The sequence below is a fragment of the Pelophylax lessonae genome (assembly GCF_965119305.1).
Source record: "Pelophylax lessonae genome assembly, chromosome: 13".
Taxonomy (NCBI): domain Eukaryota; kingdom Metazoa; phylum Chordata; class Amphibia; order Anura; family Ranidae; genus Pelophylax; species Pelophylax lessonae.
The window spans coordinates 158513374-158537118 of record NC_138780.1 but is presented as its reverse complement, the minus strand read 5'-3'; the positions used below and the strand labels follow the sequence as shown (position 1 = coordinate 158537118).

At 48.6% G+C, this 23745-nt stretch overlaps 1 protein-coding gene across 1 annotated transcript in view; it reads left to right on the top strand.

Moving 5' to 3' along the window:
• TDRD9 (tudor domain containing 9) overlaps positions 1–23745 on the top strand; it is a 789496-nt gene that overhangs the window by 358606 nt on the left and 407145 nt on the right. The gene's annotated exons all lie outside the window — the stretch shown is intronic.

Below are 23745 nucleotides of genomic sequence, written 5' to 3'. Positions count from 1 at the left end.
TATGGTCCTCCCAGTCTGGCCTACGAGCGTGAGCAGGTAATAGTTCCAACCTAGGCCTATCCACAATGGCGCCCCCTTCTCTGGAGGGGGACGAGCCTGCGAGCGGATGCCTCGCAGGGACACAACGTCCTGGAACGCCCTGATTCGCAGCGTACCACTTTGCAGGCAGAACCCCCCACTCCGGGTGGGAGGCAGTCTGCCCGGAGCGGAGCCCACCCGTGTCCATAGTATGGTGAGTAACTGTGCCCCCCCTTGCCCCTGCCTTGGGGGGATGTGGGCCCTCCGCTGGGGATAATGAGATTTGTGCCTCCCAATGAGATCCTCCTCGTCTATTCAGTACCCAGCCTGTGTGTCCTTCCCTCTCCCTGTGGGGGCTGTTTGGCTGGAGTGCTCTGGCAGGGGGGGGGGGGGGGAGGAGGAGGAGTGTGTGTGTGTGACATGGTACCTTGGGCTTGTTTGTCCCTGTTGTGGTTCCTTGTGTCGGTCCCTAGCCACATGTAGCCACATGGTGTGCAGTGGGTGCCGCCATTTTAGTTGGAATTTTTTCCCCATAGACTTGTATGGGGCAGCCATTTTCCCTGCAGCTTCCTATTGTTTTGTATGGGTATCCATCTTTGTGTATCCCTGGGGCTATATTTGGCAGTGTCATTTCTTGCTGCAGAGCCGAGGTCACTTCCTTTTTTTCTCTCCATACTGTGGAAGATTCAGGAGGCTGTGTGTCTGAGGTGGTAAAGTATTTAGGGTCCCTGCGGTCATATCCTTGAACTATCTGCTATCTGTTTAGTTTAAAGGAGCTCCCTGCAGACCTCTGCGATCGGTGGTGGATACCGCGATCGGTGTTCTTAAAGCTACAGTGCGTTTTTTTGCAATTTGCACTATGAAGTTCCAAACTGGAATTTCACCCTCAGACCCACTCTGTACTACTCCCGGACAGTCGAGATTGCCGTTGCTGGCTGCGATTTCAGCTGCCCTTGAAAGCCTGGTGACTAAAGTTGATTTAGTCATGAAAAAGGTTGATGGCCGTAAACGAACGCTGCCTTCTCCATCTGTGGAGGTGTCCTCTGATTCAGAGGCAGATGTGGTTGCCCCGGATGCTCCCCTTCCTGAGGTGAGGGTTCGCTGTTCTCAGTCAGATGGTGAAGAGGACCTGTCTTTCGCTACAGCGCGGGAACGCGCTTTTGGTGGAAGCCCAGACACTTTTCATGATATTGTGAATGACCAATGGCGGCGCGTTAAGCACGTGTTGTGCCAAAATGCTTTAAACGCCGGTATCCTTTTGCTGAAAAGGTTGTTAACCGTTGGACAGTGCCACCTAAAGTGGACCATCCTGTTTCCAAAAACAAATGTAGTCTTGTGCCTGTTGAGGATTCCCTTGTTTTTACGGATCCAGTGGACAGGCGGGTGGAATCTTTCTCGCCATCTTCACGTGCTGGTGGGTTCAATTTTGAAACCGGTTTTTGTGTCTGTGCTAGTCACAAAGTCTGCTCTCTCTTGGTTGATCCAATCACATGTCCCGTGCCATGGCAAGTTCTTCCTGCCGGTGTTTTGGACAGTGGTCACCACGGATGCCAGCCTATCAGGCTGGGGTGGAGTGCTGGTGAAGCTCTGCTCTCAGGGGACTTGGGCGTCGGAAGAGTCTTCCTTGCCGATCAATATTCTGGAGCTGAGAGCGATCAAGCTCTGCCTGCTTCACTGGACGAGTCTCCTACATGGCTCTCCGGTTCGGGTCCAGTCGGACACTGCCGTGGCTTACTTCAATCAAGGGGGCACCAGGAGGGCCCTGGCGACCAAGTAGGTGGCTGAGATTCTGGTATGGGCGGAACACAATGTTCCGGCTCTTTATGCAGTTCTCATCCCGGGTGTGGAGAATTGGCAAGCGGGTTACCTGAGTCGTCAGGTGTTTGAACAGGGGGAGTGGTCCCTGCATCCGGAGGTGTTTCATCACCTGTGTGTCTGGTGGGAGACTCCAGACTTGGATCTGTTTGCGTCTAGCCTCAACAGGAATGTTCAGAGGTTTATGGTCTCGGGATCCTTTGGCCGACGCCACAGATGCTCTGGTGGCCCCTGGGAGTCAGTATCGCCTGATCTATGCCTTTCCTCCGATTTTTCTCCTGCCAAGGTTTCTTCGCAGGGTGGCGATGGAAGGCATTCTGGTTGTTCCGGTGGCACCAGACAGGTTATGGTACACAGAGCTGGTAAACATGGTCGCGGATCCTCCATGGCATTTTCCTTTGCGGGAAGTTTGATTATCTCAAGGACCGATCTTCCATCCTGCTTAACGATCGCTGGCTTTAACGGCCAGGAAGTCAACATCTAGAAAGATCTATCATCGTACGTGGAAATTGTACATTTCGTGATGTGAATTGCTGCAGCTTCACCCTAGCTTGTTTTCTATAGCTAGGGTTTTGGCCTTTTTACAAAAAGTGGTTGGTACTATCGAGGGCCAGGTTTCAGCCTTGACTATTTACTTCTAACGTCTGTTGGCTACTCAGTTTGATTCGCACTTTCATTCAGGGGACGTGTTAACTGGCCCCTCCGAGGAGATCCCCATTACCGCCGTGGGATCTTAATCTGGTTTTGTCTGTTGTTCAAAAGCCACAGGGAGATTTCTGTTTTTTGTCGAAGAAGGTTGCCTTTCTAGTGGCTATCACTTCTGCCCACAGAGTCTGAGTTGGTGGCGTTGTCCTGTCCGCCTTATTTGGTGGTCCACAGGGATAAAGTGGTCCTCCAACCTAATCTGTCTTCATTCAGGTGAACATCCGACACCACCTTAGGAAGAGAAGACCTTGTGTTGCCTTCCTTAGGTCCTAAGCCTAAACATCACAAGGGAGTTGCCTTGCACTCTCTGGATGTGGTTCGGGCGATAAGGGCTTATGTGACGATTATGGAGTCCTTCAGGAAGTCGGACTCTTTGTCCTTCGAACTGTCCTGGCAAAGGTTTGGCTGCGTCCGCTGCGACCATTTCGATCTGGATCAGGCAGAGGGTTGTTCAGGCTTATTCGATCAAGGGTCAGGTTCCTCCTCCTCCTTTCCCTGTGAAGGCGCATTTTACTAGAGCGCTGAGTGCCTCTTTGCCTTTTTGCCATTAGGCCTCTGTTGTACAAGTTTGTAAGGCAGCGACTTGATCTGTGCACACCTTTACTAAATTTGACTAGGTGGATTTGTTAGCTTCTTGGGATGCCTCTTTTGGCCGCAAGGTTTTGCAGGCTGCTGTTTCATAAGAGAATGTTTGTACTTTGGGGTCTTTTATCTGGGTGAGCTCTTGTTGTTTGGTTGAGCTCCATGTTGCCAGGTTGGCTACGTTTTAGCCTTTTGGAGTTGACGTTACTGTCTGGTTGCTTTTTCCCACCCCTCATGCCTATACTGTTTTGGGACTTACCACTCAGCTCATGGAGATGAAGCTGCATCTGTCAATGGACGATAGAGAAAATAAGATTTTTGTAAGATCTTACCGTAAATCTTTTTCTCTGATGTCCATCGACAGACGCAGCAACCGCCCCTCAGTTTGGGATTGGTTCTGTTGTCTTCACTGCTTTTAAACTAAATTCATGTGCTGGGTTTTGCAGTGGGGGTTTATTACTATAAAGTGGTTGGTTCCTCAAGCCAAAAGAAATAGTGGGATTGTGTAGGCAGTAGTATTTAAAAATAAAACAAATTTAGCGCCGGTTCACATTACCGCGACGCTACTTCCAGGGGCGACCTCCGAGATCGCGGTGCGAGCAGCGCGCCGCGACCTCGGAGCGGCCGCCACGGACTTCATAACATTGAAGTCTATGGCGGTCGCCTCCTGGTCGCCCCGAAGAAGCTCCGGACACTTTTTCTAGGTCGGAGCGACTTGTGTCGCTCCTATTAGAACGGGTCCGCAGCTTCCCTATGGGAGGCGACCTGTGAGGCGACCAGGTCGCCTCACAGGTCGCCCTAGTGTGAACCGAGCCTTATTGTATCATGGAAAGAAAGTATACACAAAAAACAGTATATACAGTGACGGCTATGTCGCATGTTTGTATATTGCATGTATGCAGGTATGGTGATTCCCGATGTAGAGAAACAAGGGGTTCCGAGGTGTTTCGGCATAGATTAAAAGAAAATAGCCTTTTTTCAAGGTTAATCACCAAACCCTAAAAGTGAGAAGTGAAAATACATAAAATTAGTGACGTGTTAGTATATAGTTTTATATCCAAACACATTGTCTTTTTTGTTGCATACCAATAGTGCAGAGATTCCTAACCCAGTGTTTGTTGGGGTCCGCCTTGTCTGAAGACACATAGGTTGCCACTGGAACTTGACGGGAGGTCTGTATGGGAGCTGAAGAGGGGCATATATATGTATATATAATGCCTGTAATTGGCGTCAAGAGGGAGATAGCATATGTGTTGGGGTATAGTACGGTCAAGTGTACTTACTTAATCTTGCAAGTAAGGAGTCCCAGTGGAGTGATCCTGGGGTCTCACTGTCCCCTAGAATCAAGGGGAGGAAATGTTACCTTTAGTAGGTTTACTGCTGGTTTAAAAAAAAGGGGGGGGGGGGGGTTGTTAGAAACTTACGGGTCTAATGGTGTGGTTCCCTCTTGAGGGCAGAGTTCATTCAATCACTCCTGTTAATGGAGATGGAACTGGATTTGGACCAGAGAAGAGGGGAGCGGGGGCCTTTGTATTATGTTGCAATCTGTCTATGGCAGGGTAATTGGCTGGTATGGTTAACAAACTTACTCTGGTCCACTTGGTATATGCGTAATGGATAAGATACCCAGGGTCCTCCTTTAGGTTTGAGGGCACCTGGAAAAACAATGTGGCTTCTAAGTGGGGAGTATTTTATATACAATTATATAAAGAATAATTAATGTAAAGTGAATCGAGGAGAGTGTACATATATATTATATACATATATGATCAGTGGATCATGTTTTCAGAGTAGCCATAGCAGGTAATGAAAAGAGGGGGTAATCCTTACTTGGTCCTGGGTGATTAGCACCTGGGAAGGAGGTCTGGGAAAGTCCTTTGGTCATAGGGTCCTCAGTATACAAATGGGACAGCCCGCCGGGATGCTCACTCCCCGTTGGCTGGAGAGGAATGGCATCCATGCATGTCCCCGGCGTCTATACGCATCACGCATGCGCGGTCCCTCGAGAACCAGGTTTTAGTCGGTGGCCGGCATCTGCGCATGCGCCAAAAGGCTGCGCGCACAGCCTGTCAGCTTCGAGCCTCGGCTCGTATACAGGGAGACACCGCCGGCACAGATATTTGGCTGGGTAAACCTCAGCTGAGCTGGGTGGGCAGCCACCTAGGCGGTGCAGATGGATGGACAGCAAAATTTGCCCCTAGAATCCAGGGGCTTTCCGTGCCGGGCGCAACCTTTGTGGGAGAGCAGGCTTGGACCACCCCCCAGGGAAGGGAAGAGAAGGAATAACTCTCTGCATTAGGATGCATTTACATTGCATTAACGTATGCATACAGTCACATAAATAATTTATAAGCATGAAATGGACATTATATAATACTATAAGATGGAGAGGTAGCTCCTAATGTTTGTACTGAGATCTGCACATTAAGAAGGGAGATAATGGGTGCTGGTTGGATGGGATGGAACAGGTTTGGAGTCAAAGCTCCCCCCCTGTTCTCCATAGGAATACAGAACTTAATCTGTTTTCCCGGTGGAAAAACCCTCCAGGAAGGGACGGTAGCTCTTGCAGTCATTTAGACCCGTTGGGATAGTCGCTAGGAGATGTTTAATCCACCGAAATTCCCGCTGTAAAATTTTGTTCCAATCACCCCCACGTCAAGGGCCATAAAGGTCACTTTAGGCATTTTGTGCTTGTGTGTCTTAGTGACATGACGTCCTAGGGGGAGATGAAAATTCCCTATAGTCATACACTGGATATGCTGGTTTACTCTCCTGCCACATTCCTGACGTGTTTTGCCCACATAGAAGGCTACACATTAGCATTCCATTAGGTATACGACTCCTCTGGTCTTGCATTTAAGGGAGCCGTGGATGGAGCCTGCTTTTCTGCCTGGAGGAACAGCCCCCTGGGCGTGTGTATTCCAATTTTCCTGCCTAGACTTCTCCTGATGGGAGGAACATAAACCCACTCAGCTCATAGAGAGGAGGCTGTGTCTGTCCATGGACATCAGAGAAAAAGATTTTCCGGTAAGATCTTACAAAAATCTTATTTTTTTACTTTCTGCTGTAAGACATCTTGCATAAATACGTAAAAAAACATCAAATGTCTTTATCAATTTAGGCCAATGTGTATTCTGCTACATAAATTTGGTAAACAAACCCTAATAAGCGTATATTGATATGCTTATTGGTTTGCACTAAAGTTATAGCGTCTACAAACTGTTATATATTTGTGGAATTTTTCCCAAGTCATCTTCAAGGACAGCCCTTGAGAGATGGAGCTCCTCTCACTGCCACAGGAAACACATTGCCACCTCAGAATAAAAAGGCAAAGCATTTGTGTTTCCTCCATCGGAGGCCCGATGCCTGAGGGACCATTCGTTTTTTGTTGAGGACTTCGTCTTACTGACAGAATGAGATATTTATCCCTCCTCTCCCACAATATAATGCGGGTACCGTCTAGCCGAATAGAGCAGAACTTCTCCCGTCTCCCTCCAGTACCTGGCAAGGGACAGTGATAGGGTGACTATTATTCCGGGCGGTGTGAGGCTGGTTGGACAGCTGCATGTTCTCCCTCTGGCTGGACTAAACACCGCTGGGCTGGAGACGCCGAGCATCATTTCCGGTGGAATGATGGCATCAGGGGAGGTCCAGGCTGTGTCTTCTTCCCAACCAGCGTCCGGCTTTCAGGAGCAACAGCGGGAGCCAGTGCAAATTATGGGACTAGAGGTTACCTCCCAGGACAACCTTCTGGCACCAGCCAGGCACAGGTACGCTGCTGTGCAGTTTTTTTTACTACGGCTTTTGAGTGGTGGTTGGCAGGGCAGGATTAGGGAACCCCTAGGTGGTGGATTCCTCACAGTCCCAGAGTGGTTCAGGCTACTAGCTGGTGTGCTTATACACAGGGATGTATTGTCTTGGGGACCTGGATGGCTCATTCCCCCCATCCTTTCCGTTGTTTTTCAGAGTAAGGAGCCTTCCTGGGAGGATGTCAGGTCAAATGAAATGTTCTAATTGTTGCGCTAAGCTCTCTTCCAGCTACAATAAACCCTTATGCAAGCAATGCATTACTAATATTCTGAGTCAGATTCCACCCTCTCATCTCTAATGCAAGCACACCCGCAGGTTCTTCCAGTAGTGCTGCAGTGACAGTATCCCTTTCTCCTGTCCCTATAGATTAGAGTTCAGTAGAGCCCTTAGGGACCAGAGAGTATAGCCCTGCAGTGGTCAGGCCATCTTTTAAGATTTAGATTCTGATGAGGATAAAGGACAGGCCTAATTGTCCTTACAAGAGGTAGACAAGCCACTAGGTGCAATTTACGATACTCTTGAAAGTGGAAGAAATACAGTTATCTAGACATGATATGGTGTATGAGGGGCCAGGGAAAAGGAAAGCTAGAGTTTTTCCAGTCCATGAAATCCTATCAGATCTAATTCATAAGGAGTGGTCTAAATCTGATAAAGTATATTTTTTTCTCTAATTGCTTAAAGTTTTCCCTTTGATGAAAATCCAGAAGCCATTTGGAATAAGAATCCCAAATGAGACACTGCCCTGTCCAAAGTTTCTAAACAGATGTAGCTTTTGAGGACATGGGGCGCCTGAATGATCCAATGGATAGAAGAGCCGATATGCTCTTGAGAGCCTGGGATGCTTCTATGGCAAATTTAAAACCAGCATTGGCCAGATTTTGGGTCTCCAGGATTTTTCGAATTCTTGCTCTCGCAACTTCAGAAGCATTTGATTGTAGGTACCTCAAGAGAAGAGCTGCTAAAATCTTTTCCATAGCTGTGGGGTTCTCAGCAAACGCGTTGGCAGAGTCCGCTAAGTTTTTGGCTAAATCCGACATGCTCTCAGTAGCAGCCAGAAGATCGATTTGAATGAAGACTTGGACGGGAGACACAGCTTCTAAAATGTGCCTGTGCAGCGTTTCCTTTACTGGGGATCTTCTACTTGGTTCAGATTTGGATGCTGCCCTGGAAAAGAACAGCTGACACAAAGACCATCTTTCCAGTGAAAAAATTTTTTTTTCTGAATCTTTTTCGTCCCTAAATGGATGCCCCAAAAGGAGAGAAAAATGTCAGACCCAAGAAGCACTGTTCGGGTCATAAGGAGAAAGAAAAGGGAGGTATTTTCTATCTCTAATTCTAGCCCTCCTACTCAGAACTCAAAGCCCCGATGATGCAGGTTTTCCGGTGGTAGGAAGATTGAAAAGATTTCTCCTGCATTGGGAGGCCGTAACAACCAACAATTTTTAGTCAGTTTTTGTACCAGTTCATGTACGAGAACAGGGGAGCGTTTATTTGCACGTATTTGTAATACTGAAGACATTCTGAAAATTCAGACTAATCCTGACTCTCTGACCTTTGAATTCATCCATCTGATACAAAATTTTTTGCATGGAATCTATTTATACGATAAGAAATCTTTTACAGAGAGAGGTCTTCATGGTAACTTTAGATCTAAAAGATGCCTATTTACTTATACCTATAAGGGAAGAATTTCAAAAATACCTGAGCCTAGCCATTCAGAACGAAGAGAAGATTTATCATTTTGAGTGCAGGGCCCTTCCCTACGGGCTGTCATCGGCCCAGAGGATTTTTACCAAAATATTAGCTGAAACACTATTCTCATTAAGACTACAGTCCATTAAAATCGTTCCATACTTGAATGTTCTACTCGTTATGGCTCATTTAAGGGAGGAGCTTCCTCGGATCCTGGACACAGTGCAGCAGAGCCTACAGCAGCTGGGGTGGATTATAAACTGAGAGAAATCCAATCTAGTTTATGTTCAATCAGTTCTCATTTTAGGATACATCCAATCCAGGGACCAGAAGATAGTCCTTCCAAAGGAAAAGAACACCCGCCTGAAGCGAAAGAGGTCTTGCCTCCAATCCAACCACATTTGTACTGTGAGAGAAGTACAGTCAGCTTTGAGCCTAATTACATCCTCCATACCCGCTGTCCAATGGGCCAGGTTCCAGATGGTGAATGAACAGGGAGAACCTCCAGTAGGGCGTGCATTGGGTATTACCCATATTCTGCATATTGACCACGGATGCCAGCAGTTGGGGCTGTGGAGCCCATCTCAACGACAGCTGGACACAGGGAAAGTGGACCCTGGAAGAGAGGAAATTCTCCAATTGGAGAGAACTGATGACTGTCTCCAGAGGGTTTTTAGCCTTTCAGGACCAGATCCAAGGTCGTCCCCTCCTGGTCCATTGTGACAATATGACAGTAGGGTATATTAACAAACTGGGGAACCAGGAGTCTCCTGTTGAAGATGGGTTACCAAAACTATTTTTTCTCGCTCGTTCATTGACGGACGCAGTCCTCTGATCCATATCAGTAGGGTTATACTGCCCCCTACAGGAGTAGGACACAAGGCAAAAAAAAAAGTTCTGGCTACACCTATGGGCAGTCACGGAGGGTACACCCTCTCTTCTTGCATAGGATGTCTGTTTTAATCTGCCTAGTAAGGAGTAAGGACCTAGTTCCTTGCTGGGATCTTTGGTCCTGGCATAAAAGTACTTTTTTTACCTAGCTTTTTTCTCTGGAATTTTTTCCTGTGAGATCTTTAAGCAACTATGCCAGATCTGGGCATCTAGATCCAGTGGTCACCCCAGTCTGGCCAGCGAGCGTGTGCAAGCTTTAGCTCTGCGCTGGGTCGGTCGCGACATAGCCCCACTTGATTGGGACTGGCCCAACGATTTAAAAGTCTTGCCAGGTCGCACACGACAGGGTCTAGGCCTATGTCAGTGTTCCTATTTTCCCGACAGCCCCCACACTGCGGTGGAGAGGGGTCCTGTCAGGAAATGGCGCCCACCTGTGTTCCTGGTGCGGTGAGTAAACACCCCCCCCCCCTTCCCTGGCGGATTTCGGGGTGGATGCGGGCTCCTCCCTGGCATGGTTGGACCCTCACACTCCTGGGTTTCCCTCTGTCCTGTTGTGCAACCTCCCCCCATTCCAGCGTGGGGGACTGTTTGGATCTACCTGAGGTTGGGACCTAGTGTGCAGGCCGCATGGGGGGCCGGGGGTGCACCGTCCGCGGCACCCAGACGATCGTGCGGGGGGGTCCTCAGTCGGTTCCTCCAGGGCTTCCTGTTGCAGGATGGTGTAGGAGAGCTGGCGGGGAGTCTCCTTGTGGGTCCTGTTGCCGCACTGGCCGCCATTTTGTTGTAGCCTCGTCTGCTATTATGGCAACGGCCATCTTGGTACACCCGTTTTCAGCAATTTTGCGGTGCATTTTCTGCTGTGAATCCAGGTGGGAGTGTCTGGAATAGTTTCCCGGGGGGTGGAACCCCTCCCTTCATCCTGGACAGTTTCCATTGCTCACTCCCTTATAGGAGGGCTTGCTGGTTACACGTGCTGTCCTGAGAATGCATATTGGGACAGCGGGTTCTGGTGGCGTCTTTCTCTCTCTCTCTCTGTTGGTCTGTTGCCAGACATTAGGGGGGTGCTGTAACACGGTGGGACCGTTGTTTCGCAAAAACGTTATAATCATTTTTGTCTTTTTTGCAAATTTTGCCGGCGGGTTCTTCTGGTTCAGTATGGATCCTGCAGACCATGTGATCTCCCCTGACCCCCTCACGGAGGCCGCAGTGCCTTTCCGGAACTCCACTGTCCATCAGTGCATTTTCGGCAGTTAGAGAAGCATTTTTGCCCGGTTGGAGGTGGCCTTGAGAGGGCGCGGTGCGCTGAAAAGTTTCTCCGCCTACCCCTGCCTCATCTGATGTCTCGGATTCGGAGTCTGACTCAGCCGCCGCAGACGGGGGCCTCCCTGCCGAGTCTGTTACCCCGCGCCTGGTCTCCTTGAATAATGACGACATTTCCACCTCCTTGGCCGCTCATGATACAGGAACTGTTGGATGCATCGGTTGTTTTGAGTGACGCCTTGCAATTTGGAGGACGCATCGGCGGCTGCACCTGGGGCACAGGTTGCATCTGGTAACATTCCATCCAGAGCAGCCTAATTTGCTTGCATGCTCATAAAGAATGTGACCATCTGAGGTGTTCCCCTGGGGTGTTTAAGTGGCTGCTAGAGGTTACCCTTTTGAGGAGTCTCTGGTAAGGTGGACTGTACCGCCTTAGGTGGACCTACGGTCTCTAGGCTGAATAGGACCGCCGTTGTTTAGGTGGAGGTATCCCCGTTCCTTTAAGGACCTGGGGGATAGGTTGACACAGGCTGTGGCCCGTAATCTGTACTTCCTGGTGGGGACTGCACTGGCAACAGTGTTTGTGATTGCCCTTGCCACGAAGACTCTGCCTGTTTTGCGCTGCCCTTGATGAAATTGTATAAGGGTCTCATGGGGAGGGGTAGAGTGCTTTTCTCGCTTAGGCTAACAAGGGTAAGGGCCTTTCGTCGTGGATGGGGTCCCTCCTTTTCGGCTCACGAACAGTTTCTTCGTCCCTCGGAGACATTCAATGTGGCGAAGTCCTTCAAGACTTCCTTGGGTGGTTCCAAACGAACAAGAGATCGTTTTTTTCCAGATCTGCCGACAAGGCCTTCTCAGCCTAAAGGTGCGTCCTCACCTATATATGGGGTGGGGGGGGGGGGGATGTCTTTGCTGGTTCTCTGAGCTGCAGCTGGCCCAAATCCCAGACAGCTGGGTTCAGGAGGTCATGCGGTCCGGTTGCAAGATTGGGTTTCGATCTGTTTTTTTCCGGTAAGGTTTTCCCTTCCAATGTACGGCTGTCCCCGGACCGCTTGGAGGCACTCTATAAGGCAGTTCAGGCCCTGATTCAACCAGGCTGGACCTACTGGCCCTTGATGGTTCTGTGCGAATCAAAAATTCAAGACTGGCCTCCATAGATATCTAAGATGCCTACCTTCACATCCTGTTATGTGCAGTGCACCAATGGGTTCTCAGTTTTTGCTGTGGGGAAGGATCTCTATTGGTCTTGCTTCTGCTCCTCGGGGAGTCCCCTACCATGCGGACGACAAATTTGGAAGTCGCCATGAAAACTCTGGATGAGTTTGGGTGGGTTCTGAACCTTCAGAAGTCGTCCCTGTTGCCTTCCATGAGACTGGACTATCTGGGCCTGACTTTGGACTCGTCCTCAGTCAGGGTGTTTCTCCCTCCGGGGATGAAACTCTTGGAACCTCTGTCTGCGATTCAACTGTTACTGCCCAGCACATGGTCGTCCCTTCGGACCTGCATGCAAGTTGTGGGACTGATGGTGTCGTCTTTGGAGATGATACCTTTCGCTCAATACTTCTCAAATAGGACTGGAATCCAAACTCTCTGGACATTCAGATCTGGCTGAGCCAGGTGACCAGGGAGTCTTGATCTAAAATCCTTCCTCCCCTTTTTACTGGACAGTTGTCACTGCGGATGCAACCTTGTCCGGGTGGGGAGTCCTCGGCAGGTTCTCTGCTTTGGGAGCATGGTCCCTGGAGGATCCAGGTTACCGGTCATTATCCTGGAGCTGAAATCCAGCTTTGCCTAGTTTACTGGACCAGGCACCTGCAGGTGTCCAGTGCGCATTAATTCGGACTGTGCCACGGCCGAGGCTTTTGTCATTGACTAAAGGGGCCCTTGCGGTCTTGGAAGTTACAGACTTTCTTTGTTGGGCAGAGCACCTTGTTTCAGCTTTCTGCACTGTTCCCTTTCCAGGTGTAGAAAATTGGAATGCAAAGAAAAACCCACAAATAACTTCAGATGAAATACAGGGCTCTCTAAAATCATGTGTTGTGGATATTTCAAGATGCACAATAAGGAGGCACTTGAAAAAAGATGGGCTGCATGGTCGAGTCGCCAGAAGAAAGCCATCATTACGCAAATGCCACAAAGTATCCCGCTTCCAATACGCCAAACAGCACAGAGACAAGCCTCAAACCCTCTGGCACAAAGACATTTGGAGTGACGAGACCAAAATTGAGTTTCTCTATCGCTCATTGATAGACGTAGTCCTCCTTGATTAATATCAACTCGGGTTATACTGCCCTCTACAGGAGTAGGACTAGACAGGAAAGAAAACGTTCTGGCCACACCCTAGGGGCAGTCCCAGAGGGTATATCCTCTCACTTCCTGCTACAGCAAATCAGTTTTTTTCTGTCTAAGTTAGGAGCGACGGCCTGGATGTTGAGATCTAGTGGTCACCCCAGTTCAGCCTACGAATGCGTGCAGGCCATAGCTCCGCGCTGGGTCGGCCGCGACATAGTCCCACTGGACGGGGACTGACCCTGCGAGTTAAACATCTTGCCTGGACGCCAATGACCAACAGAGTCACGGCGTCCGTATTGGTCGACAGCCCCCCCACCCCGGTGGAGAGGGGTTCTGTCAGGAGTTGGCGCCCGCCTGGTTTCCGGTATGGTGAGTAGAATGTTCCCCCTCTCCGCCTGTCGGGTTTGTTGGGGACGCGGGCCCCTCTCTGGGATGGTCGGACACTCAGTTTCTGGGTCTCCCCTCTATCCTATAACAGGTCACAGATCCCCCAATTTGAGTGTGATTTTTGTGAATAGAAACCAGGAGGCTTGGTTTGGGAGCTGACTATCTAAAGTCACTATATGACTGTAAGGGTGACTGAAGTCAGTGGCAAACTACTAAAAGGCATTACTATTGAGGTATAGAGGTATCCTACCTGTCTAGTGTGTACACAGGCCGATGCCTATGCCTGAGTTACTGTAGCCACAGATCGCCATCCCTCCAGAAAGCGAGGACACCTCCCGCAGGCCGAGGCACTTCCACAGGCCGAATGCACTCATCCTGCAGGCCGCTGCTAGCTGGCAAGCCGCCTCTATCCTACACAGGCCGCCTCCATTTTCCTGCAGATCGCACGAGGCCGCCATATTGGCGTAGCCTCGTGTCTCCAGCATGGGGGCGGCCATGTTTGAGGTGACCAAACACCTAGTGGAGTAATTGGGAGGCGCCGGAAGGCGTGTAAAGGGGTGGAGCCGCCTCCTTGGCCCAGGGAAAGCAAGCCAAAGACTTCCTGTCTGTAACAGACAGTGCTGGAAGCAGGTGATAAGAAACTTCTGTGCATCAGGTGAGCCTTGGGGTCTCTCCCTCTTTCTGAGGGGTCCAAGCAGGTAGACTGAGGGGCGCTACTGCGCTGGGGGACTAAGTTAAAAAAAAAAAAATAAATTTTGTTTTTCTTGCAATTAATTTTTTTGTGTTTGCTGGCAAGTGTCTTGTTACATGAACCCTGCCACACATGTATCCCCACCTGATCCCCTCAGGGTGGCCGCAGGACCCTCCAGTACCCCACTTGTGATGATGCATTATCAGCAGTTTTGGAGTCTTTGGTATCCCAGGTGGAGGTAGCCTGTCAGGGACGGGGGTCAAGAAGAGCGACCCCCGCCTACCCCTATGTCATCTGATACCTCAGATACGGATTCTGAGCTGGTCATTGCAGTCCCTTTTCTGGGGTTGTTGTCTCAGGTACGGTCTCCTCAGACAGTAAGGACGCCGCTTCTGCCTCCGCCATAGCACAAGAAGCGTTGGTGGAAGCACTAGTTGTGTCTGTCCGGGAAACCTTAAATCTTGAGGTTACACCGGCAGAGGTAGCTGAGATTCATATTCATTTTTTGGTACTAGCAAGCCTACCAAAATGGTGAAGGGTTTCCCTTGCCCAAATAGGGTCGTCCGTAAATGAGCCCTGCTATTTCCAAACGCATTGCTAGGCGCTATCATTTTGAGGAATCCCTCATTTCAAAGATGGATGGTACCACCAATAGTGGACTCACCGATTTCCAGACTAAATAAAGCCACTGTTATCCCGTTGGATTGTCAGAATGGGCCCCACCCATCTCTAGGGTGGGGGGACGTCTTCACCGGTTTCCGGATCCAGGGCTTTCCAGGATCCCGGATAAAGGGGTTCGCAAGGTCATATGGTCGGGATACAAGATCGAGTTTCGATCACTTCCACCGGTGCGATTCTTCCCTTCCAATATTTGACATCCCTTAAAAAGCTTTGCGGGGGACAGCTTGATACTACAAGCAGTGGTAGTTCCCATTCCTTGGAGGAGTTCTAGTCGAACTTGTTCACAATGCCCAGGAAAAAGGGCTAGGTGCGTCCAATTCTGGTCTTGGAAGAGATGGAGTCCATCCATACAGTGGTGGCCTCCCTGCATCAGGGGGATTTCCTGGCGTCCATAGACATTTAGGATGCCTATCCTCATATCCCCATCTTCGCAGGACATCAGCGTTTTCGTTGCTTTTCCCAAAGATCATCCCTGGTTCCCACTAGGAGACTGAACTATCTGGGCCTAATTTTGGATACATCCTTGGCAAGAGTGTTTCTCCATGCGGAGAAACTCCAGAAGATTCAGTCAATGATTCGGATGTTGCTGTCCGTCAACTGGCTGGGATTGATGGTCGCTTCATTAGAGGCAGTACCGTTTGCCCAGTCTCATACCCGAATTCTCCAAAGAGGAGATTCTTCTCATATGGAATCGGAATCCTGATTCCCTGGACAATCGGATCCGATTGAGTGAGCGGACCAGGGAGGTTCTGGTCTGGTGGCTTCGGTCTCCGATGCTCAGCCAGGGGAAGTCATTTCTTCTGATAAATTCCAGGTTACCGATAAATGGGTTGGAACTGAGAGCGATCAGACTTTGTCTGATTTACTGGACCGAGCAGCTCCAGGGCAGCCCGGTTCGGATCCAATCGGACTATGCCACGGTCATGACTGCTGTCGATCACCAAGGGGCACCAAGAGTGCCCTGGCGGCCATAGAAGTGGCCAACATTCTTATTGGGGGAACAGTTGTTCCAGTTCTCTCCGCGATATTTATCACGGGGGTGGACAGGCAGATTATTTCAGCCATCAGATTCTGGATCAAGAGGAATAGTCTCTTCATCCAAAGGTATTTCACCAGCTGTCCCTTCATTGGGGCACCCCGGATGTGGATCTGTTGGTAGGTTGGCTCAACAGGGCTCGCACCCGTGATACTCTAGCGGATGCAGCCTCTCAAATTGCTGCTGAGATTTCTCCGCAGGATAGAGGTGGAGGGAACTCCAGTTATCCTGGAAATTCCGAGCTGGCCTCGTCAAGCCGGGTACGCCGACTTTGACAGGCTAGTCGCGGACGCTCCTTGGAAACTTCCTCTCAGGGAGGATCTGCGGTCTCAAGGACCAATCTTCCATCGTGCTTTACAGTCGCTGGTTTTAATGGCCTGGCTATTGAGACCCAGGTACTGAAGGACAGAGGATTGTCAGCTTCAGTTATTCCTACTCTAATTAAAGCAAGGAAAGCGACTTCCAGCAAAGTCTATTATCGCACATGGAAGACTTATATCGCGTGGTGTGAATCTTTGGAATTTCCCCCACGTACCTATTCGGTGACCCGAATCTTGGCTTTTCTGCAAAAGGGGGTTGAGCAGAAACTATCCTTGAGCACTATCAAGGGTCAGGTTTCAGCATTAGCAATCTTCTTTCAGAAGCCTTGGGCTTCTCATTCCTTGGTGTCCAGGGAGTGCGGCACTTGGCTCCGCCAGTGCGCGTGCCCTTACCGCCCTGGGATCTTAATTTGGTGTTTGTCGGTTCTTCAGAAACCTCCCTTTGAAAATATCAGTGAGATTCCCTTGCTTACATTATCCCAGAAGGTGGCCTTCTTGGTGGCTATCACTTCTGCACGCAGGGTGTCAGAACTGGCTGCATTATCATGCCAATCCCCATATCTAGTGGTTCATAGGGATAAGGTAGTTCTTCATCCGAAGCCATCCTTTCTTCCTAAGGTGGTTTCAGATTTTCATCTGAATGAAGATATTGTGCTACCTTCCTTGTGTCCTCAGCCCAATCATCCTCGGGAATATGCGTTGCATTCCTTGGATGTGGTTCGGGCAATCAGGGTATACCTGAAGGCTACGGAATCGTTCCGTTAAACGGATTCACTTTTTGTGATCACGGATGGCCCCAGAAAGGGGTTGCCTGCATCTGCCGCGACTATCTCCAAATGGATCAGACAGACGGTGGTACAGGCTTATTCGATTAGGGGTTGAAATCCTCCGTTCCCTGTTAAAGCGCTCTCCACTCGAGCGCTCAGTACTTCCTGGGCCTACCGCCATCAGGCGTCAGTGGTCCAGGTGTGCAAGGCGGCTACCTGGTCGTCAGTTCATACCTTTACAAAATTTTATAAAGTTGATGTGATGGCATCGGCGGATGCCTCATTTGGCCGCAAGGTTTTGCAGGCCGCAATTTGAGGAGACCGGTGGTCTACCTCGAGGGTTTTTTTCCGTTGGAATTTTAGTTGAGTCTCATCGTGTGATTGATGAGCCTTTAAAACTTCTAGTTGGCACCGGTTGGGCCTTCTAGATTGGATTTTGATTTCCATTTTCCCACCCCTCATTTGTGGCACTGCTTTGGGACGTCCCGAGTTGATATTAATCAAGGAGGACTACGCCTGTCAATGAGCAACAGAGAAAAATGGATTTTTGTAAAATCTTACCGTAAAATCCTTTTCTCTTAAGCTCATTGACAGATGTAGTACCCGCCCCTCTGTTTTTGAGTTGGGTTGGGTTACTGCTTTGTGACATAACTGATTTGCTGTAGCAGGAAGTGAGAGGATATACCCTCTGGGACTTCCCCTAGGGTGTGGCCAGAACGTTTTCTTTCCTGTCTAGTCCTACTCCTGTAGAGGGCAGTATAACCCGAGTTGATATTAATCAAGGAGGACTACGTCTGTCAATGAGCTTAAGAGAAAAGGATTTTACGGTAAGATTTTACAAATATCCATTTTTTTTGGCCACAACCATAAACCCTACATTTGGAGAGGAGTCAACAAGGCCTATGATGAAAGGTACACCATTCCTACTGTGAAGCACGGAGGTGGATCGCTGATGTTTTGGGGATGTTTGGGCTACAAAGGCACAGGAAATTTGAAAGAGATTTCAACTTTGCAAGATGAATGTAGTATGTTATAAAATATTGGAGGAAAATTTGCATTCATCAGCCCAGACATTAAGCGTGGGATGTACTTGGACATTCCAGCATGATAACGATCCTAAACATAAGGCCAAGTCGACCTCTTATTGACTACAGCAGAATAAAGTAAAGGTTCTGGAGTGGCCATCTGTCTCCTGACCTCAATATCATTGAGCCACTCTGGGGAGATCTCAAACGTGCAGTTCATGCAAGACAGCCCAAGAATTTACAGGAACTTGAGGCTTTTTGCCAGGAAGAATGGGCAGCTTTACCATCTGGGAAGATAAAGATCCTCATCCACAAATACCACAAAAGACTTCAAGCTGTCATTGATGTTAAAGGGGACAATACACGGTATTAAGAACTGGGGTATGTAAACTTTTGATCAGGGTCATTTTGGTAGTTTCTGTTGTCATTATGATTTTAAAAATAGTAAACACAGTTGATTGATAATAAATGGCTTCAGCCAAACACTAACCATTAGTGAAAGAAAAGCTTTTGTGTTGTCATTTATATTTACTGAAAAATAGCCAAGAAATCATAAATTCTGCCAGGGTATGTAAACTTATGAGCACAACTGTACATATAATTCCCAAAAAGGGCTAAACATAGCCAACCAGGTTAACCAGGAGCTCAAACATGAACTGGAGTCCCCTACCAGGATAAAATGCACTCTCAAGAGGCAGGAGCCTCTGCAAATGCAGACTGCAAAGCTTTGCAGCCGAACACAGCATCTTAAGATGCAAATACATCCACCTTATAAAACACTGTGAATGTGTGCACAGACTACCACAAAGCCGCTTTGCACACCTGAACCACTGACGCCTGATGATGCAAGGCCCAGGAGGCACCAAGTGCCCTTGACAGGGAAAGGAGTAACCTGACACTTAATAGATTAGGCCTGCACCACCGTCTGCCTGATCCATCTGGAAATGGTCGCAGCAGTTGCAGCCTGCCCCTTACGGGAACCATCCGTATAGACAAACAAAACTGGATTTTTGAATCGACTCAGTCGCCACCAGGTACACCCTGATTGCCCGAACCACATGCAGGAAGTGTCGGGCAATTTCTTTAGGATGTTTTGGCTAATGACACAAATATGGCAACACAATATCCTCATTTCAGTGAAACCCTGAGACCACCTTAGGAAGGAACACCTGACAGGGTCGTAACACCACTTTGTCCCTGTGAACCACCTGGTAAGGTGACCGACAGGACAACGCAGCCTACTCCGCCACCCTATACGCATAAGTAATAGCCACCAAAAAAAACCACCTGCTGTGACAAAGTGAGAAGAGGAAGTTCACAAATATTTTCAAAAAGAGGTTTTTGAAGTACCGACAGTGCGAAATGAAGGTCCTATGGAGGTACCAGGGATCTCACCGGAGGAACCAAATGGTGAACCCCCTGCATGAAAGTATGAACCAAGGAATTCGCAGCCAATGGCCGTTGGATAAATATTGCCAAGGCGGAAATATGGCCCTTCATGGTACCCAGAACTTGACGCTGATCTACACCTTGTTGTAGAAATTCCAGCAGGCGGGACACAGAAAAATAACGGGTAGAAACCCCTTAGACTCCAAGTAATTTACACCCTCCAAACTCGAAGAAAAATCTTCCTGGAAGTAGATTTTATAGCTTTCAACAGCGTAGGAATCACCGAATCTGACAGCCCTCTGTCCTTAAGCACCTGGCTTTCAATAGCCATGCCATTAAAGCTAGCGACCGTAAAGCAGGATGGAAGATCGGTCCTTGAGACAAAAGATCTTCTCTGAGAGGAAGTCTCCAAGGAACATCGGCTACCAGCCTTACTAGGTCTGCGTACCATGTGACTTTATTAATTATGGACAAAAATCATTTTCCCATGAAGGCCACACATATTTGTTGGACAACTTTTACAATTGTTCCACAGATCATGTGGTATATTGTCTGACTTGCCCTTGTAAATTATTATATGTGGGCCGCACCATATGTCCGTTGCGCCAACGGTTTGGCAAACATCGGTGGCTTATTGAGGAAGGGTCCGATAAACCTAGTGTCCCTAGACATTTCCTAGAGTATCACAACAAATCCACTGAGGGGTTGAGAGTTTGGATTATTGAGGCCATATCCAATAAATTACCAGAGGCCCAGCGGTTCTCTAGGCTCTGCAAACGTGAGACTTTTTGGATTTTTTCTTTGAACACATTAAAACCGTATGGACTAAACGAGGAACTTGAAATCAGTACTATTTTATAATTACCTTTCTTTTATAGAGGTCCTTTTTTATAAAATATACACCATTAAATATTGTGACTTTTTAATATTTTAATATATATATTTTTTAATATCTTATAAAATATATTTTTTTAAATATTCTCCTCACCTGCCATATGCATGTGTATGTGCATAGATGTATGTGCGTACATACATATATATGTCTATTCTTCTCACATTTTTATTTTTATTTTTTATTTCGATTATCATTATTTATATTTATTTTCATTTTTATTTTATTTTTTTATTATTTTTTTTTTTATTAATAATTTTTTTTTTTTTTTATTATTTTTTATTAATTTATTCTATATTGAGACATCAGCTTAGGGTTTATATCTACATTTTACTCTTCTTTGTTTACATATGTACACATTCCCCTCACATTCTGTTTTGTTTTATTCATTTAATTTCTTATTTTACCAATAGTGTATGTTTTAACTATTACTGTGTAATCCTGCATGATTTGAGCTTTTAATATGGCCGCCATAGTACCTCATTGGTCACTAAATATTCGTGTACAGCCATTCACACATTACGTGTGTATAAATTCCCTTACTTACAATGGTCCCGGCATCTACACCTGAAGAAAGAGCGCGCATGCTCTCCACGAGCTTGGCGCACGCTCAGAAACGCGTCGTGTGCACCTTGACCCTGCCTACGTCACATGGTCGACGCTGAGAAACAGCTTGCCTCGAGAGTCCGGTCTCGGCAAAGTGAGAGCCGGCACCTCCCCTCCTTTCCATCCACCGGATAGCACCAACTTCTCCTCTCCCGGCATCAGCTGTTGGACGGCTTGACCTCAGGACGTTGCCCTTGAGCCTTCATTTTCTTTCGTCCAGTGAGTTACTTCACACTGCATGTTATTTTCCCTATTAAACGTATTGCACTTAGAGGCGCTCCGCTTTGTCCTTTTTTTACCCTGTCTACACCTGAAGAAAGAGCGCGCATGCTCTCCACGAGCTTGGCGCACGCTCAGAAACGCGTCGTGTGCACCTTGACCCTGCCTACGTCACATGGTCGACGCTGAGAAACAGCTTGCCTCGAGAGTCCGATCTCGGCAAAGTGAGAGCCGGCACCTCCCCTCCTTTCCATCCACCGGATAGCACCAACTTCTCCTCTCCCGGCATCAGCTGTTGGACGGCTTGACCTCAGGACGTTGCCCTTGAGCCTTCATTTTCTTTCGTCCAGTGAGTTACTTCACACTGCATGTTATTTTCCCTATTAAACGTATTGCACTTAGAGGCGCTCCGCTTTGTCCTTTTTTTACCCTGTCTACAGATTGACTCCTGTGCAGCTGAGCCGGCCCTTCGTGCTTACTTCCACCCCACAGCTCATCTCCTTTACAATTTATGGACTTTACCCCACATACCGTTATGTAGGTAATGCCTCTACATATATACTCTTTTTCTGCTATGCATTTGTCTGACATCCTGCTTCCACAGTAGCTGTTACCCAGTGCATCAGAGCGCCAGCCATTCCTTTATTTTAGGTCTGCGTACCAAGACTGGTAAGGCCAATCTGGTGCCACCAGAATGACTGGAATCCCTTCCACCTCGATTCTGCTTAACAGTCTCGACAGAAGTTGTAGTGGAGGGAAAGCGTAAGTCAGACGATACTGAGCCCAAGAGGCCACCAGAGCGTCGGCCATAGGATCCCGAGACCTTGCCACAAACCTCTGAACCTTTTGGTTGAAAGGAGAGGCCAACAGGTCCACCTCGGGGGTCCCCCACCGAATACAGTTGTTGAAACATATCCAGGTGAAGGGACTTTTCGCCTGGCTCCAACGTCTGGCGACTTGGGTAGCCCGCCTGCCAATTCATCGTCACCTGGAATACGCACAGCAGAGAGGGCCAGAACATATCGCTCTGCCCACCTTAGGATGCCAGCTACTCCCTGGGCTGCTAGGGCACTTCTTGTGCGTCTTTGTTGATTGACATATGCCACAGCCGTGGCATTGCATGATTGCACCCTTACCAGGCACCCTTGCATGCGATCTGTCCACTGGGACAGACCAAGCCTGATTTCTTAAATCTCCAGGATGTTGATCTGCAAACTGGACTCCTCCCGAATCCAGACTCCTTGAGCAAAGTCTGTGCCCAGGACACCTGCCCACCCAGACAGGCTTGCATCCGTGGAAACCACCGTCCAGTACAGGGGGAGAAAGGACTCCGCTTGCCGAAGCGGCGGGAAATGGAGCCACCAAATCGGAGATCCCCTTGCTTCCCGGCTTAACTGAAGCAGATTGTCCAATGACTGAGAATTCTTGTCCCACTTGGCAAGAATCTTTCTGCAGAAACTGAGCAAACGGAACTGCCCCGAAAGTGGAGACCATGAAATCCAGCACTTGCATGCAAGTCCTGAGAGTTGACCGGTTTAACTACAAGAGTAAAATTTCATCCTGCAACTTCCGCAGTTTTGCCGCTGGAAGAAACACACAGGCTGAGGCTAAATCCAGAGTCAGGCCCAGGTAGTCCAGTTTGGTGGACGGAGCCAGAGCTGATTTGAGAAAATTCAGTTTCCAGCTAAACTCTTGCAGAGTTCGCACAGTGATGTCCAGATCTACCTCTAGAACTGATGACTCCATATTCAGAAGAAGGTTGCCGAGGTACCCCAGTACTGTGATCCCCTTCTGCCTGAGCAAGGCCAACCCGGTGCAGCACTTTTGTGAACACCCGCGGAGCTGAGGTGAGACCAAAGGGCAAAGTCACAAATTGATAGTGCTCCTCCCCGACAGCGAAATTGAAGGAAAGGCTGATGCCCAACATATATTGGGATATGAAGGTAAGCGTCCTTTATATCGATAGAGGCAGGAAAATCCCCTTGATTAAGGGCCACTACTGTGCAAATGGATGCCATCTGAAATTTCTAAACCCGCACAAAACAGTTCAGAGCCTCGAGGTCCAAGATCGGGTGGACCTTGCCTTCTTTCCTGGGAACAGTAAACAGATTTGAATAAAATCCCTGAAAACTTTCCGACCCTGGAACCGGAAAAAATACTCCGTGATAACCGATCCTGCACTGCCCTGTAAAGGCCCTGCAGCTGGTCCTGGGACAGGTGAAAGTTGGAAGACAAGAACCTTGCATGAGGCAAGGACTGAAATTCGATCTTGTAACCGGACCGTTTTAACTCGTGGACCCATTTGGCTTGAATGAGTGGGGTCCACGGATCTGGAAAGAAACAAAGACATCCCCCCACCCCAGATACTGGTGAGGGCACCCCTTCAGGCAGAGGAAGGCTTGTCTGCGGGACCAGCAGAACCCGCTTTTGACTTACCACCCCAGGGTCTCTTGGAGCCTCCCGCAAAGTTACGGGTGGATCTTGATCCCTTGTACTGCGATCCCCCCCAGAGAAGAGGGGACACTACTCACCACAGCAGGGAATTGAGCCGGCACCACTCCTGGCAGTTGACCGCTCCATCTTGGAATGGGGTTTCTGTGGTCCAGAGGTACTCTGCGACTCTGGCCGTGACCAGGGCTATGGGTCCTTGGCCTTGCAAGGTGTTTC